The sequence below is a fragment of the Podarcis cretensis genome (assembly GCF_951804945.1).
Source record: "Podarcis cretensis genome assembly, chromosome: 4".
Taxonomy (NCBI): domain Eukaryota; kingdom Metazoa; phylum Chordata; class Lepidosauria; order Squamata; family Lacertidae; genus Podarcis; species Podarcis cretensis.
In genome coordinates this window covers 40,796,712-40,812,992 of record NC_137173.1, presented here as the reverse complement: position 1 = coordinate 40,812,992, position 16,281 = coordinate 40,796,712, and the positions used below count along the sequence as shown (strand labels likewise).

Here is a 16,281-nt window from a genome sequence, read left to right as displayed (position 1 = left end):
CCAATTGGCTACAGGAGCTTCCTGCAGCCAATCAGAAGCTGCGCTTTGGTTTCCAAATGTTTTGGAAGTCGAACGGATTCCGTTCAACTTCTGAGATACAACTGTATTAGGAAAGTCAATGACTCTTCTCAGCATTCTTCAGTCCCCAACCATAAGCCAGGTTCCTCGTCTACATTCAAAATTGTACAAGAAAGATATGCCAGAACAGAAGCATTGCGGAAATGACTCTGGCCCTGACTGTCAAAAAGTGTGTACAGTGCCCTCTATGGGAGAAGCATGGCAGCTGGAAGATGATTGTGCTGAACCTGTGAGGGATCCTGTCCTTCAGCCAAGGCTGTGCACTACCTTTCAGATCCTTGAGAACTCTGTCCTTCTACATGAGGAAGAACCTTTCAGTGGATAACCACTTAAGTGCCCTCAGCTATTCTATCCACCCCACAAGAACCAAGATGGAGCGGGTCAAAACTAAACTTTGAAGGCTGTTTAGCCTTGGATCAGCAGATATAAGGACTTGTATCCATCAAAGAAGGTCTGAGGGGGAAAACAGCTGAAGGAGGAGGAGAGGGTGAAGAAAGAGCTGTGGGCGGAGGGAGGACTCTCTTTCCACCCTTTGGACACTCTGGGAAACTCAACAAACCTGCTGTACCTGGAACTGGGTGTGGAGAGTACAGCTGAATGGGACACAGCTGTGGGTAGTCAGAGAAGGTACCATCCACCTTGGAGTGAGAGACTAGAGTGATATCTGCTCTTTCCAGGAACACTGTGAGACTTTTGAGGGTGAGCTGAGAGTTTCTTGAACGTTGGGTGAGAACCCAGAAGCCGAGAGGGTATGTCAGAAGAAAAATGAATTGATATTGATTTATATATATTAGTAACTTTGTGTTAATGCAACATTTTTATATGCAACTGTGTATTTTTTGTAATATTTTGTTTGTTTGTCTGTTTCAGTTTTTTGTACACTCCTTAGATATAATTTTTAGTATATTAAGTGGTATAGAAATTATAACTTAAAAAAAAACCCCACATGCTTAACTCTAATTAGTACATGAAGGGGTTAAAGGTAAAGGTAAAGGGACCCCTGACCATTAGGTCCAGTCATGGCCGACTCTCGGGTTGCGGTGCTCATCTCGCTTTATTGGCCGAGGGGGCTGGCGTACAGCTTCCGGGTCATGTGGCCAGCATGACTAAGCCGCTTCTGGCGAACCAGAACAGCGCACGGAAACGCCGTTTACCTTCCTGCTGGAGCAGTACATATTTATCTACACGCACTTTGACATGCTTTTGAGCTGCTAGGTTGGCAGGAGCAGGGACCAAGCAACAGGAGCTCACCCCGTCGTGGGGATTCTAACTGCCAACCTTCTGATCAGCAAGTCCTAGGCTCTGTGGTTTAACCCACAGTGCCACCCATGTCCCTTATGAATAGGTTAAGGCTATATAATAAGCTGTCCCGCCAGGCTTAGCTAGTTCACTTCTCCTCCCCTTGGGAGAAGGGTTACCAAACACTCTTTCCATCATGCAAATTCTCCCAGGAAGGAGGTCTGGGATGGTTACTTTAGCAAGCCTCTTTGTGTTTCTATACAAATAATTTAGAAACATGTTCCCTCTTTATGAACTTACATTTTGCTGTCTTTTCTTGCTGCTGTCTGGGAAAGCGCATGAATCTGACCTCTGAAGAGCTTAGAAGTAAACCATTTTTAACTTACCAAATATGTGATAAGGGAAGAAGGAACTTTGGAAGAAACTTAAAAGGGGATGTTTTAAAGGTCTATCAGCCTATATTTCCACACTTTACTTTGCTGCATGTTTTGTGATTTTAAATCTCTGCTGGGGCTCTGTCACCAAAGAGTACTTGGACCAAACTTGGAATCTAGGTATTCAGGAAATTCTCCTTTCATCTTACCTATAGCATTTCCCCTTTCAAATCAAAATACAAGAATTCCTAAAAACCAACAATTGGCGCCATGTAGTTTTACATTCAGTTGATTAAAGCACAGTACACAGTGCTAACCTCAGTGTTATAATTATTGTGATAGCTAAAATTCATTTAGATTATTTGGTTAGTATTTACTTAGTAGTAATCATCAGTTTATTTCACAGATCTACATTTAATTATGTTACCACTTACGTTACCTATTCACACATCAAAGCCAGATTTTAGAACATACAGAGAGGCTATTCGGGAAAGTGGCAGTTGAACAATATTTCATTTTTATGTGACTGAGTGTTGCCACTCAAGTGTGGTATTTTCTTTGGAATATAATAATCCTCAAACAGCTTGAGGAAATCATTGATTTTTCCATTTCCACTAGTTCCAATGTGAATGTGCTGTAAATCTTGTTGACCTGCCCCTGTGTGCTCTAATGCAAAATATGATTGCTTTTCATATCAAGAGTCTCAAGTTCATGAACATTTTTAATTTTTCAGGTTTTTGTATATTGCTTACCCAATTTCCATTCCATTGCAACAGAGTATAGGCATTTTACTACCGAATGGCCGAGCAGAAACATGTCAGACTCTAGTAAGTCCCATATCTCTATCACCAGCACCATTCCAGGGTTCAAGGTTATGAAGATTCCCTCTTCGCTAATACAAAATATGGCTTCACATGATCAATGAAGCTTGCATGTTTTCATTATAGTTCTACAAAAGGCTATCAAAATGAATTCTTGGGCTGAGTCATGTTATAAATGAAATCATACTTCTATAGCTATAACTGGAGTTTGCTATCCCACCTGAGGACTTCACCCATTCATACTTACATCTAAAGCACAATATTGTAACAAAGGTTGTACGCTACCCCTAATCTCTGCCAAGAGGTAACAAGATTCCAGGGGGTTCCAGGCTCTCACCCAGAGTCATGTTTCTGTTGGGAATCAAGATGTGGCAGAGACTGCTGTGTCTTCAAGAAACATGGTTTATTAACCCATATTCCCATATTTACAAGCTGGGTGCAGATAGAGGGGGTGCAGAATTTACAGCATCCACATCTCAGTAGGGGCATGTCCTTTACAGCAGCTCAGCATTGCATTCAGAGGCTTTATAAATGCCCTGTGCCTCTGCCCCAGCTTGTCTCCAACTTAAACCCATGTCATCTGCCCTTCAGACCCCACATGGAGTTCTTTGCATTTCCAAATATATATAAAAAATCATGTGTGTGCACACTTCTTCAGATACACTGAAACAGAAGTCACCAGACCCTTATATTCAGTATAGTGGGAGGGTGGGGTGGGGTTTTTCTCAGGAGGGTGGTAGGAGATGGGTGATTGACTCAATGGGTGTGGTAAACCTGTTGACGACTGTTAATGACTGCAATTAGTCCTACAGGAAAAAGCAAGGGATAGTATGCAGATGATTAGCATATGTAATGAGACAGGAATCCAATATCTTGATTAAGACCAGGTCTCTCCATAGTTTTCAGTTTAGTGACAAGTTGTAATTCAGCAACTCTTTCAAGTCTGTTTCTGAAATTATTTTGTATTAAGACAGCTGCTTTGAGATCCTGTATTGAATGTCCTGGGAGACTGAAATGTTCTCCGACTGGCTTCTCTGTCTTGTGATTCCTGATTTCAGATTTATGTCCATTTATCCTTTGGCGTAGGGTTTTGGCCTATTTGTCCAATATAGAGAGCTGAAGGGCACTGCTGGCATCTAATGGCATCTCTCTCCATTTCCAGCTTCTCTTTCCCAGAAAAGCCATTGCCAAGCAACTCCTCCCCTTCTGTCTGCTAGTTCCTGGTTTTAAAGGTGAAAGTTTTTTTCTGTAATCTAAAACATTGATCAGCATAACCTTGGCCACTTCTATTGACTCCAGTTCACATCAGTCCCAGCTAGCATGGCCAATGGCAAGGGATGATAGGAGTTTTGTAGCTCAACAAGGTCTGCAGGGGTGCAGATTAGCCACAAGTTAACAAAATCAGAACATGACCAACTACTGGCCAACTATTTTACGCATGATCTGTTACGTGGAGTTTGGTTTTTGTTTCTGAACTTTCTATAAAATAACTAATTTGCAAATTATTATTGCACTTTAACAGATGCATAGTAGAAGAGGAAATTTCAGCAGGTGGACCTTAAGCCTTGCCTACCTTCTCCACAGTCTGGCAAGTGTAAGCTAACTTCCTCCTCCTCCTCCTCCTCCTCCTCCTCCTCTTCTTCGTCTTCCACAAGCACAAAACCTTAAGACCTCAACCATCTCAGGATAAAGTAACTTCCACTGAATAATCTGAGTCTGTAGAACCTGTGTAAATACAAGGAAATTATTTCCGTACAAAAAAGTACTTCTAACTTTAGGTTGTACCCCTCCTCCTGTCACAAACACACAGAGTCCTGCAAAAGTTTATGTCTGCTATGTATGCCCCTTATTTTTTAAAGTTGTCCCTATTTCCAGAACTTGACAGCTCCATTAAATATAACAGATGCTGCCCCTTATTTCAGATGACATGAAATAATGAAAGTATGGAATGGCTGCTTCATAGAATGCCCTAGAGCAGGCACCAGATCTCTGCACTGCCCCTTGGTTTTTTTAAAAAAAAATCTTGATCTGCTCTGTCCCTTCATTTTGAAATCTTGATCTGTTAAACCTAATACTTTATACGAGTCAACGGAGTGCAGTTTTTGGAGGAAGGAGCTACTCTTCATTACATGCTAGCAGAATTAATTGGTGGCAATGGCTGCATTAAAATCACAATGAGTCATTAGTTAACCATTCATCCAGAAAATGTATAATAAAAATAATGAAATAAACACTTTCTCCCCCATTATCAAAGGCAGGAGGTTATCACACCCAGTTGCTTCTTTTAAGAGTGGCCTCTAAATTACAGTCATTTCGTTTTCAAGTTTTCAAAATAATAATAAAAAAGTTTCTTTTGGCTGGATTACACACAACTGCTTATCTCATACCACCCAGAGAAATATCAGAAGAACTTCCTATCCGGTTAGGTAACACAGTAGCAGCCTTTGAATAAAGACAGAACTTGATGCTACAAAGGATACTGGTTGGTTGCTGAAAACTGCAAGCCCATCTTGAGGCCCATCTGATCTCATAACATTGATGGCTATACTCACCTGCTATGGTTGGAGGCAGTAACACCAGTTTCTGGAAACTCCTGGAGGGGAGAGTGCTCTTGTTCTCAGGTCCTGCTCAGGCATCTTGGTGGCCACTGTGAGAAAAGGATGGTGGACTAGATGGGCCATTGGCCTGATCCAGCAGGCTCTTATGTTCCCATGCACTTATTTAGTTCAACATTCCTACCCCTACCTCCTGATACCATTAAGAGATATCCCTGTTGTAATATTAGATCCAGAGGAACTTTCTTCGACAGAACTTCCTCAGGATTCATGGATCTGGAGCAGAGGAGGGCACAGCAGGATGTGTGCTAAATGGAACTAGACATTGCAAAGAAGGAATGAGGAAGAAGATGGATTGTTTTCATTTTGGCAGCAGCCCCATCTTTTTTGTAATGTGTAGTTCTGCCCTAATACTTAGTGTTTTTGATTCTGCAAAATGCTTACTCTGGAGAGAGAGAGAGAGAGAGAGAGAGAGAGAGAGAGAGAGACGCAGAAAGACAGAGAGAGAGAGAGAGAGAGAGAGAGAGAGAGAGAGAGAGAGAGAGAGAGAGGAACTGCAATTGCATAGACACTTTATTTCATTCCCTAGGCATTTCAAACACCAGTCTTTGCCAAGGGAAGAGTTATTCCGCAAAAAATAGTAAGGCACTTGCTATTTTTTCATCAGTATACAGTTTTTTGTATCACATACTGTATATTTATTATATTATTTTCAAGATAAGGCAATATAATTGTATAAACTAGTAATTAAGACCGGCAGCCTGTTATTCTATCCTCCCACAGTATTTCCCTGTTCCTTATAATCCCCACCCCCCATTTGATCCCTTTTATGGATTCCAGGAGAGAGAAGGACCTGGACATATATATTCTTTGGCTGACTCTATATGATCAGTTTTGATGACTGATATTGCTAGACCTGTGACTAGATAAGCTTGTGGCATGATATATCAGATAAATATGTCATACAGAAAAAAACTGATGTAGTGAGAACCCAAATATATTATGGTGTGTAAAGTGGTATAGAAATGATCTAAATGAAAAACAAAAAACCCAAAACCCATAGTTTGCATGTTATTAAAAGAGGATTTACAGACTGCAATGAGTTAGGCTGACTATGTCAGCATAACACAACACACCCGCAAGATCTATGACAGAAATCGATGAGGATTCTTTCAGTCACTAGCAACCTTTGATTATCACATGGATCATTCACAGTTTTTTGTTCTCTCTACCACCCTGAATGACAGTATATAATGCCTTTAAAAGCCCACTTTAAAAAAGGGAATCTTTTTGAAAGACTATTCATAAGCACAAAGCTGACAACAGTAATGACTACGAATCTTCTAGCCTCCGAAGCCCATTTTTATAGATGAATGTGAAAGGCATGTAATACAGCTCTTGGCCCAACAATGTGCTTGGGAACTGGGAAGATTCAAGCACAATATAATGGGACAGAGCTAACGAGCAGCGTGAAACTGGAAGCATGCACCTAGCAGTGGCGGACTTGGGTTTTTAAATTTCAGTGGTGCCCTGTGCGACACCCTCTCGGCTCAGTGCCCGGTGCGGGTGAACCAGTCACACTCCCTTAAATCCACCTCTGCACCCAGTTACATACCCATAAACTACAAGGTGAAATAAATTTAAGTATTTAGAAATGGGTGCTAGATTTCAGCTTGAGAATATTTCACATCGGTAGTGATATAGTGTTGGTATATGTGAAACTGATGGGACGCAGGTGGCGCTGTGGGTTAAAGCCTCAGCGCCTAGGGCTTGCCGATCGAAAGGTCGGCGGTTTGAATCCCTGCGGCGGGGTGCGCTCCCGCTGCTCGGTCCCAGCGCCTGCCAACCTAGCAGTTCGAAAGCACCTCCGGGTGCAAGTAGATAAATAGGGACCGCTTACCAGCGGGAAGGTAAACGGCGTTTCCGTGTGCGGCTCTGGCTCGCCAGAGCAGCGATGTCACGCTGGCCACGTGACCCGGAAGTGTCTCCGGACAGCGCTGGCCCCTGGCCTCTTGAGTGAGATGGGCGCACAACCCCAGAGTCTGTCAAGACTGGCCCGTACGGGCAGGGGTACCTTTACCTTTTATATGTGAAACTGAAACTAATAGTCATTCCTTATCTGCACAGTGTAATGTAAATAATCTAGAAGCAGGTGGCTGCAAGGTCAGAAGCATGAGGTAATATTCATGCACCGTGTGTTTTTAGGCCTCACTGAGAGAAAGAGCAGAGTTTGTTCATTTTCTCTCTGCTCTTCTCCCTGCTGGGAGGGGGAGAACCATCTCCAGATGCGGGACCATCCTAGCAGTATGCTAGTGACTGATTTATGGGCTAAGGATTACAGAACTATCAAGCTGTAAACCAGCAATAAACCTTATTGCCTGAAGCATGGGTGTGAAGTGAGTTTATTGCATTGGTGATTGTCTCCACAAAAGAGTGGAGCATGCAGAGAAGGGTCATGGCCTTTGGCTAGAAGAATAAACTTCTGAACTGAACTGAAACCCTTGAAAATAGCTGCTGGCCTGCTCCCTAATAAGGTGTCCTAAACAAATAAAATCTCTACATGTGCTCCCTCCAGCAAACTGTCTCTCCAGCTGATCTTCTCAAGTTGGGCACATATAATTGTGCTCTAGTATAAGAGCATTGCTTGCATGTAAAATGGCGCCTGTCTACTTTTATTCTGCAAGTAAAAACAGTCAGGGCTGGGGTTAAAAATCAGGGAAGGGGCATAATAGAAAAGATTAAAACCCGTCTTTCACAGAATCACATCCCTTCCCACCTGTGAAACATCTAAACAAAGAAACACTGGGAACTTCTCCATTAGGTCTAATTTGGCCTTGAGGTGTAACATGTATTACAGACACTCATCTGAGTTGGCATAAATTTTCCTATATTAAACATAAAGTGTATGGTGGCAAAATAGCCAAACTGGGGGCAGCTGGACTGTACATATTTGACAAGTCCTTTATATAGCTCTTTTCCCCTCAGAAGGGCTCTGTGACTTAAAAGCTGCATCATAAGTAACAATAAAATTCCACAAGTAGGTCTTTCCCAAACTCCATGATTCTAGTAACCATTCTGTGAGAGAAACCAAAGGGGGGAGCAGTTTCTAAGAAAATTTAAATCCTAGTCAAATTGTTCCCAAATTTGTTCCTTTAAGATCTGCGGCATGGGTAGGCAATCTTTCTCAGATCTGCTATGTCAAGAAAAGCCTTACCTGATAAATTTTCATCTGCTATGGAGCTGCTGAAGTAGCAGGGCCACTTCACTGGGTTGAGAGACTCTTCAAAAATGATCCCAATTTCTATGACCCACACACAAGTTTTGATGGAACAGAATGAAGCTGTTCTGCTCGTCAGCTGAATCCCAGTAGAGCAGAAGACAGTGGTTCTGCCCATACCTAAAAATAAGTAAAATAAAATAAAACTTGTGTTCAATAACTCACATGTGGAAGACTTATGACTTCCCATATATTTCCTCCAATCTTGAGGAAATATAACTCCAATCTGTAGTGGAAGTGAATTTCTTTTCACTCAGAAAGTATGATGATGATGATGATGATGATGATGATAACAACAACAACAACAACAACAACAACAATAATAATAACTGAATCCATTCTTTCCCTAACCATGGCATTTTCACTGATGACCATTTATTTTGTGGTATTAATTACCATTTAGTTTAATTTACTTGCATACTGTATACAAGATGGCTAGACCTGGCTTTCGGGAAAACTGAAAGAGCAGTAGGCTGACACAGTAATAATAATATATATAATAATAATAATAATATATAATAATAATAATAATAATAAGAAGAAGAAGAAGAACTACATGTAAATAGATACAGAGGACCACTCTAATTTCACTTACATCTACACCAGGGCTTGACCAGTGACTTAAATCCTAGCTCATGTTTTGGTATAAACCCCCCAATCTGGTACTGACTGTCATTGTATATCTTTTGTTCTATTGCTCTCATCTGCTTTTCTAAATACATTTTCTGGAAATGAATTAAAACGACAATAGTCAAGGCAAACTTGCACAGATGGACTTTGCATCAGCTCAGAATGCCAGGCAAACACGCACACAGAACAGCCGTTCGTTTGGCTGTAATTGAACTTGTATCTCTGTGAAAATGAGGAATGATGAATTGCACCCCCAACTGTACTATAATGCTTACAATCTTGAACATATTGCCTATGTCCAGTAGTTCTAGAAAATCAATTAAGTTTTAGAGCTGATGAATGCTACAGTGGAAAAGGGTCTCAGGAACAGAATTCAAATGAGGTGTGCCACAGCGAGTGAAGGGAGTTATTGGGTTTTTTTTGGGGGGGGGGAGCTGCCAAGGTGTTTGGCCCTGGCTGTTCATATATATTCCAAGCCAATCACTGAATAAAAATGATAACCAATTCAAGGAAGGAAGGCTTCTGGAATGGTGTGGGTTGTGGCATGGAAGCAGGTTGATGGGGAGGGGAAAACCAGAGCAGATACTATGGGAAGAAAGCCCCTCCCAGTTTCTGCTGGTTTTCAGCTGTCCAGGAGACTGTATTGGGGAAGTAGCCTTCTGATTGTGCTGCTCTAGATTCAAGGCACTGATTAAAAAGTAACAATTAAAACCCAAAACATAGACAAAAAACCCACTAAAATGAAAATACGGTCATACCTTGGGTTGAACTAGCTTCGGGATAAGCAACAGAGCACGTTACTTCCAGGTTTTGCTGCTTGTGCATGCGCAGATGGTCAAAATGATGTCACACGCATGTGCAGAAGTGGCAAATTGTGGCATGCACGGACGCAGGTTGTGTTCGCTTCTGGATGTGAATGGGGCTCCAGAACGGAGCAGCATCAGAAAGCACCCCCCAATGCCTCTGTATTGGAATTGCTATTATATTACATGTTTGTAGATGTTTTAATTGTTTCATTGTTTATGTGTTTCACATCCAAGCTATCTTTGGGTGGAAGGGTAGAATATGCATTAATTTAAATTTAACCAATTAATTAATGATAAGCTTTAATTGAGACTTCCGGTTTACCCGCGGACATAGTCCGGTTTACCCGCTCTGCGGTTTTCCGAGTGGCGCGGGGGTTTGAGGGGTGGTAGAAATTTTAAAATGCAGTTCACAGTTGGGCTTCTAGCCTAAGCAAAGTAACTTTAATTTTGAAAAGCTATGCTGGGTACACAAGCTCTGTGCAGATGGTCTTCTAGTAAACACATTTATGGAGGGAAGCCTGTGATTGCACACACTGCTCCGATCTCCATGGATGAAATTCGACTAACTCATTCCGTCAGTGCAAAGACGTCTGATTGTGCAATGGTAATTCCCCCATCTCGTCCTCCCAGTGCCCCTTAAATCTGTTCTGGGGGTCCTGAGAAAATGTGGGGAGGGTGCAGGCTACGCAAGGGAAGGATTGGGTGTCCTGTTGTGCAAGCAGAAATCCTTGCACTGATGTAACAAGTTAGATAGGTACTGCCCTATATGTTCAAGGTTTTATTAATACACATGTGTATACCGTATTTTGTACTCTGAACAGAATGGATGGTATGGATGTCCAATACTCATCTGAATGTATGTGCATCAGCCTTCCCTTCCATGAGTTCATTTCTATGCTGTCGGCACAGGGCTTGAATGATTTTCAAATTATGTTATGATCTATAGCCATGAAAATGTAGGAACAGCATGAGCGATTCCTCCTTTGTAACATAACAACACCAACAACACCAAGAAAATAAAACCAGGTACCATTATTCAAAAAAACATTATGTTAGAGAAAGCACATTTTATTGTGAATAAAATACTTTGTTTTAAAAATTCTATAGCAGAGACATTAATGGTGACAAGAATGCTTTATTGGTCTCAAGTGTCCAAATGAACTATGAAGAAAATCTATTTGGCTAAACAAAGAACAGATGGTAAATAATGGGAAAGCATTAAAATGAGTACTCTAGTAGTCACCACATAAAAACAAGCCAAGTTGCATTTTCTTCAGACTTGATGTGTAAAGGGGGGAAAAAAATCTTTCAAGGATGAGAATAAGTCCCAGACCATTTCTTTTCATTACCTGTACAGTCATATTGTAAACAGATGAGTAAAAGACTGCCTGCTTTAAGACCATTTCTGAATTTCATCCCTTCCTCGCCACCCACTGATCCCTTGATGGTTCTTGAAATCTAAGTATGTTCATTAAAAACCTTAAATGGAAATGTTATTGAGCTATATGAATGCCTTTATTGTTCAAAGGCTTAATTCAGGAGCGGCCAGCATTTTTCAGGCTGAGGGCCACATGGACCCATGACCCTATAATCATAGAATTCTAGAGTTGGAAGGGACTCCAAAAGTCACCCAGTCCAACCCCCTGAAATACAGGAATCAGAATTAAAGAATCCTTGACAGATGACTATCCAACATCTACTTAAAAATATCAAAGGACAGCCCACCACCTTCCAAGGGAGTCCATTTCACACCAAACAGCATTTACTGTCAGAAAGTTTTTCCTGATACTGTCAGAATCTCCCTTATTGTAATTTTAATCAATTGGTTGGTGTTCTACATGTAGCAGCAGAAACCTATGACCTTCAGGTTAGCCATCCCTGATCTAATGAGACAAGTGTGTAGAAACCATCTACAATATTTTATATTGTGCTTGTAGTAGTGAAGCCTTTGAGAATGGTTGGCTGAACTGCTCCAGGGACACAGAATTGCATGTTTTGGGGAGCTAAAGGGCTGTGGCTCAGCTTCTATGAAACAAAAAAAGAATATTGTCAGTTTGACTGAGAGTAAAACAAAGAAACAAAAACACCAGGCGACAGAAGACCAGGAAGCAGATGGAAAGGTATCCCCAAGGGACAATGCGAGACACACACAAAAAAGGCTGGTAGTTGAAAATAACATAAATGATAGATAAGGCACAGAGATGGAAGATCGGAGATTAGTTCAGTGCTTAATAGGGATCTTCATGAATGAAGGGAAGTAATATCAAAGTAGGCAGTACTTTGAAAATGAGGAATTCAAAGAAGCAGTGAGTGCTCTTGATATGGATTGGGGTGTGGGACAGGAGTCATATAGCCTAAAGACAGGAGGAGATGTATACTAGCAGCAGGGAGGAAACAGGAAAGCAAGGGAGAAAGACAGAAGAGTGAAGGACTCCTAGTTGTAGACTAGGGATAGTGTGGTGGGAATTAGCATTAACACACTGTTGTGTGCTACTTTCCTCATGGCTGGATTCTACACCATTCCAATAATTCAAAATTATTTCTTTCAACCACCTGAAAATATGTGAATATATGGTGGTACAGAAATACGTTAAGTAAATAAACAATGTGTTTGGATGACTCAGTCGTACTGGATCAGTAGGATTGATTCAGTATTACTAGGATTAACAGAATAGTCTAATTAAAACTGGCTCCTTTTAAGATCTTTCCAAGGGCTTCTTGGAGGGTGGGGAATCCTACTTCAAACTAGTCATCTAGAAAGTAATTATTTTAGAAAATATAGTGGACATCAAGTGCTACAGGACATAGTGAGTGATTGCTGAAATCATCCTGAATATGGATATGATTAGTTCATTCCCTTTAGCCTCATTCAAATATAAGCATAGACTTTTGTGGGAAATATCATTTTAATTGCTATTTTACTTGAAATTCATTTTAATGCTGCTGATGGGAGACAGTGCACTGTGAAAAAAACAGGTTATATCAGTCATCTTCCATTAGATTTGCTCCATTACCTATATCTATTCTTTTACCTTGCCTATGGTCAAAGAGTGCTCAAATATTTGCAAATGGAAATCTTAATCACTGGGTGTAAGTAAAGCATGTGAGATCACAATCCCCTGTAAATAATACCTTTGTTTAAGCAAAGCATCTGTAGGTTATGAAATAAGTGAACACATGATTGGAAAAGAAAATGTAAAGTCCACTTCCTTCAGTGTGCAAAACAGAAGTGTTTCAAACAGCTACTGTACGTAGTAAAGACTCCTTTGTTTTCTGTCTTGGAAACTGGGGCAGAGTCAGACCCCATTGCATGTCCTTATTAATTTACAGCCCCAGTGGAACATAAGAAGTGCTGAAAGGCCATTCTAGGCTATCATTATGTTTTGCAAATTGAATCTGAAGGCAATTGCCTCCTCTCAGTGCTGTTCCCCAACAATTGGACAAAATGCAACAGATTAATAGTCAGAAACTAAAACATTACAACTGCATTCATGATGCAAAAGCCTCCTGAAAGGTTTATTGGTGAATTGGCATATGACATTTATATACCCTTGTAACTCTTGCATTCTCATTCTTGTGAACAAATAAAAGAGTTTCACTAACCTCCCACCCACCCAGAGTAAAAACTTCTTATTTTAGAGAAACAGCATGGATCACACCTTTGTCCCACCTTTAGCTGAAAGCAGACAAACACAAATTATGAGCAACCATATATTTGCAATTTATAAATATGTAAGTATGCAATTACCTCTCCCCTCAATGGAAATGGCACAGTTCTCTTGTGATCCTAGGGGAATAAATAGGGCAAGGCCTAGAAATCAACAGGGAAGTTCGGCTTGCAGTTCAGGGCTGGTGAGGTCAAGTAATCGGTCATGAAAGTATGGTGGGGATGGGTTTGAAGTGTACAGGCCTGGTGGGGTGCATTCGATGGATGCCAGCAATGACATCATCCTACTGACCTGCAAGAGCATCTCTTGGGGTGGGGGAAGGGGACTAAATAGAGATTTGTCCACTTACAGTGGCAGTTTAGGTGCGGGAAAAGGAATAGCTTGGTTTAACCTGGTGACGTCCTTTTGGCATCTTTCAGGTGATGGGTTGGCCCTGAGGCTCACATCTCAGACTCAGCAGTTCAGAGGGTAAGATAGGGGCCTCCACTGAGGCCAAACCCCCTCATCCACATGGGGTTCTGTGGTCCCAGGGGTGGTGACCAGGTAAGGCATCCCTTCTCACCTTCAGGATGTGACCCAGAAATCGGAGCAGGCTAGGAAGCCAGGCCGTAATTCTTAAGGCAAGGACAAATCTCCCAATAGCTATAGTTATATAGTGAAGTTTGTTCCCACCCCATAGTCATCCCCCTCTGCTGATTTTAATTTGAGGTTTAAATAAAAGCGGTTCAGGTCAACCTCAGCTTATGTGTTTGCCTCTTTATTTGCCTATCGGGATGCAAACAGTGAAACGCTAGAGCCTTGTGTGCATGTAAACAGTGGCAAGTTTGGGGGGCACCTGTAAAGGCCTGTAGTTCCATGCAGAATTATTCTAGATAGGTATAAATCAAGAAAAAACAATAGATACACCTAAATAAACAGAAGGTTCCCTTTTGATCTTAAAACTTGTGATTTACTTCAGTGCTGGAACAAGTATTTCCCTCAAAGTTCACATTTGATGAATGCTATTGATTTGTACCTTTATATAGCAGAAAATGAGCCTTGCTTGTTGCATGTGAAGTTTGACCTTGAAGTTCTCACAAGGATTGCGAAGAAAATTAAACCAGGAAGGGGATGGGGAGAAAAAATTATATGAAAGAAAACCTTTGAAGAACTACATAGGAACAGAGCAGCATCCATGCATTTAAGAAAGCACAATATTCATTTACAAGTAAGGATGGGATCCGTTGCTTTTCTTAACTTGGCTTGCATTTGCGAATTTGTTATGGTTGCTAGGCCCATGATGACATTTAGCTTGTTACTCCAGTATGGGCTTGTTCCACAGCCTGGAATGTCAATAGTGAACTCAGTTCTGATAATAATAATAATAATAATTTATTATTTGTACCCCGCCCATCTGGCTGGGTCTCCCCAGCCACTCTGGGCGGCTTCCATAAAAACCAAAAATACACTAAAATATCACAGATTAAAAAGATGTCCATCTTTATCATTCTAGCTGAAAAAATCACAAGCTGCAAATGCAAATCATCTGCCCCTTGCCCCCTGAGTGCACAAGAATCACTGCCATCCATTGAGCCACCTCACAGCAGAAGAAGAAGAGAAGAAGAAGAGTTTGGATTTGATATCCCGCTTTATCACTACCCGAAGGAGTCTCAAAGTGGCTAACATTCTCCTTTCTCTTCCTCCCCCACAACAAACACTCTGTGAGGTGAGTGGGGCTGAGAGACTTCAGAGAAGTGTGACTAGCCCAAGGTCACCCAGCAGCTGCATGTGGAGGAGCGGAGACGCGAACCCGGTTCCCCAGATTACGAATCTACCACTCTTAACCACTACACCACACTGGCCATTGAACCCAGACTTGGCCATTGAACCCAGTAAAACATAGTTTTGAGTAAATGTGGGATATAGCCAGTCTCAAATAACAAACATGCTGAAATTTAAATAATGCATGAAGGGGTTAAGACCACAGAGTAAGCTGTTCTGCCAGGCTTAGCTAGGTCACATCCCCTCAGTTTGGAAGGAAGGGTTACCAAACACTTTTGTTCTGTCTTCTTGCACCATATGAACTGACCAGTTAGGATGTCTATGCTGGATGCTTCTAGCGTAGACCACATAGCTTTAGCAAGCCATCTTTGTGTTTCTATTCAAATAATTTAGAAATGTTTTACCACTTATTTTGTACAGCCTTTATTTTCTTGCTGCTGTATGGAAAATGACATGAATATGAATTTTGAAGAGTTTTTAAGTAAATCATTTTTAACTTAACAAAGAAATGTATGGTCTCTTTCTATACCAAAGGGAAGTAGGTTGCTTTGGAAGTGACTTAGAAGGGTATATTTTAAAGGCCTAACAGCCTATATTTCCAAGCTTTGCTCAGAGGCAGTCTTAAGATCGAAATAGATAGTTTAACATAAAAACTCTAGAAGCAGTGTTCTGCAAATACAATGTGATTGATGTAGTTTCATAAGTTCTTAATTATAACAATAATCTGAATGAAATTTAAGATGGTTTTATACTTACATGTTTAGAACCTGCTTTCTTTATTTTAAAAATGGAAAATTTATTTCCAACCTTCACCAGCAGCCTACCACCGATATAGGTTTGAATTTGATTTTCTTTTAGTTCAGGTTGTATCTCTATTCATCCATCTAGCCATCCATCAATTGTTAAATTTGTTGTTGTTGTTGTTTAGTCGTTTAGTCGTGTCCGACTCTTCGTGACCCCATGGACCAGAGCACGCTAGGCCCTCCTGTCTTCCACTGCCTCCCGCAGTTTGGTCAAACTCCTGTCGGTAGCTTCGAGAACACTGTCCAACCATCTCACCCTCTGTTGTCCC

At 41.1% G+C, this 16,281-nt stretch overlaps 1 long non-coding RNA gene across 1 annotated transcript; it reads left to right on the top strand.

Annotated features, from left to right (window-relative positions):
- The first annotated feature begins 720 nt into the window (after positions 1 to 720).
- LOC307215550 lies at positions 721 to 4,070 on the top strand. Its single transcript, XR_013838570.1, has 3 exons — positions 721 to 827; positions 2,425 to 2,518; positions 4,035 to 4,070. It is a non-coding gene; the product is annotated as an uncharacterized lncRNA (long non-coding RNA).
- Positions 4,071 to 16,281: the final 12,211 nt, after the last annotated feature.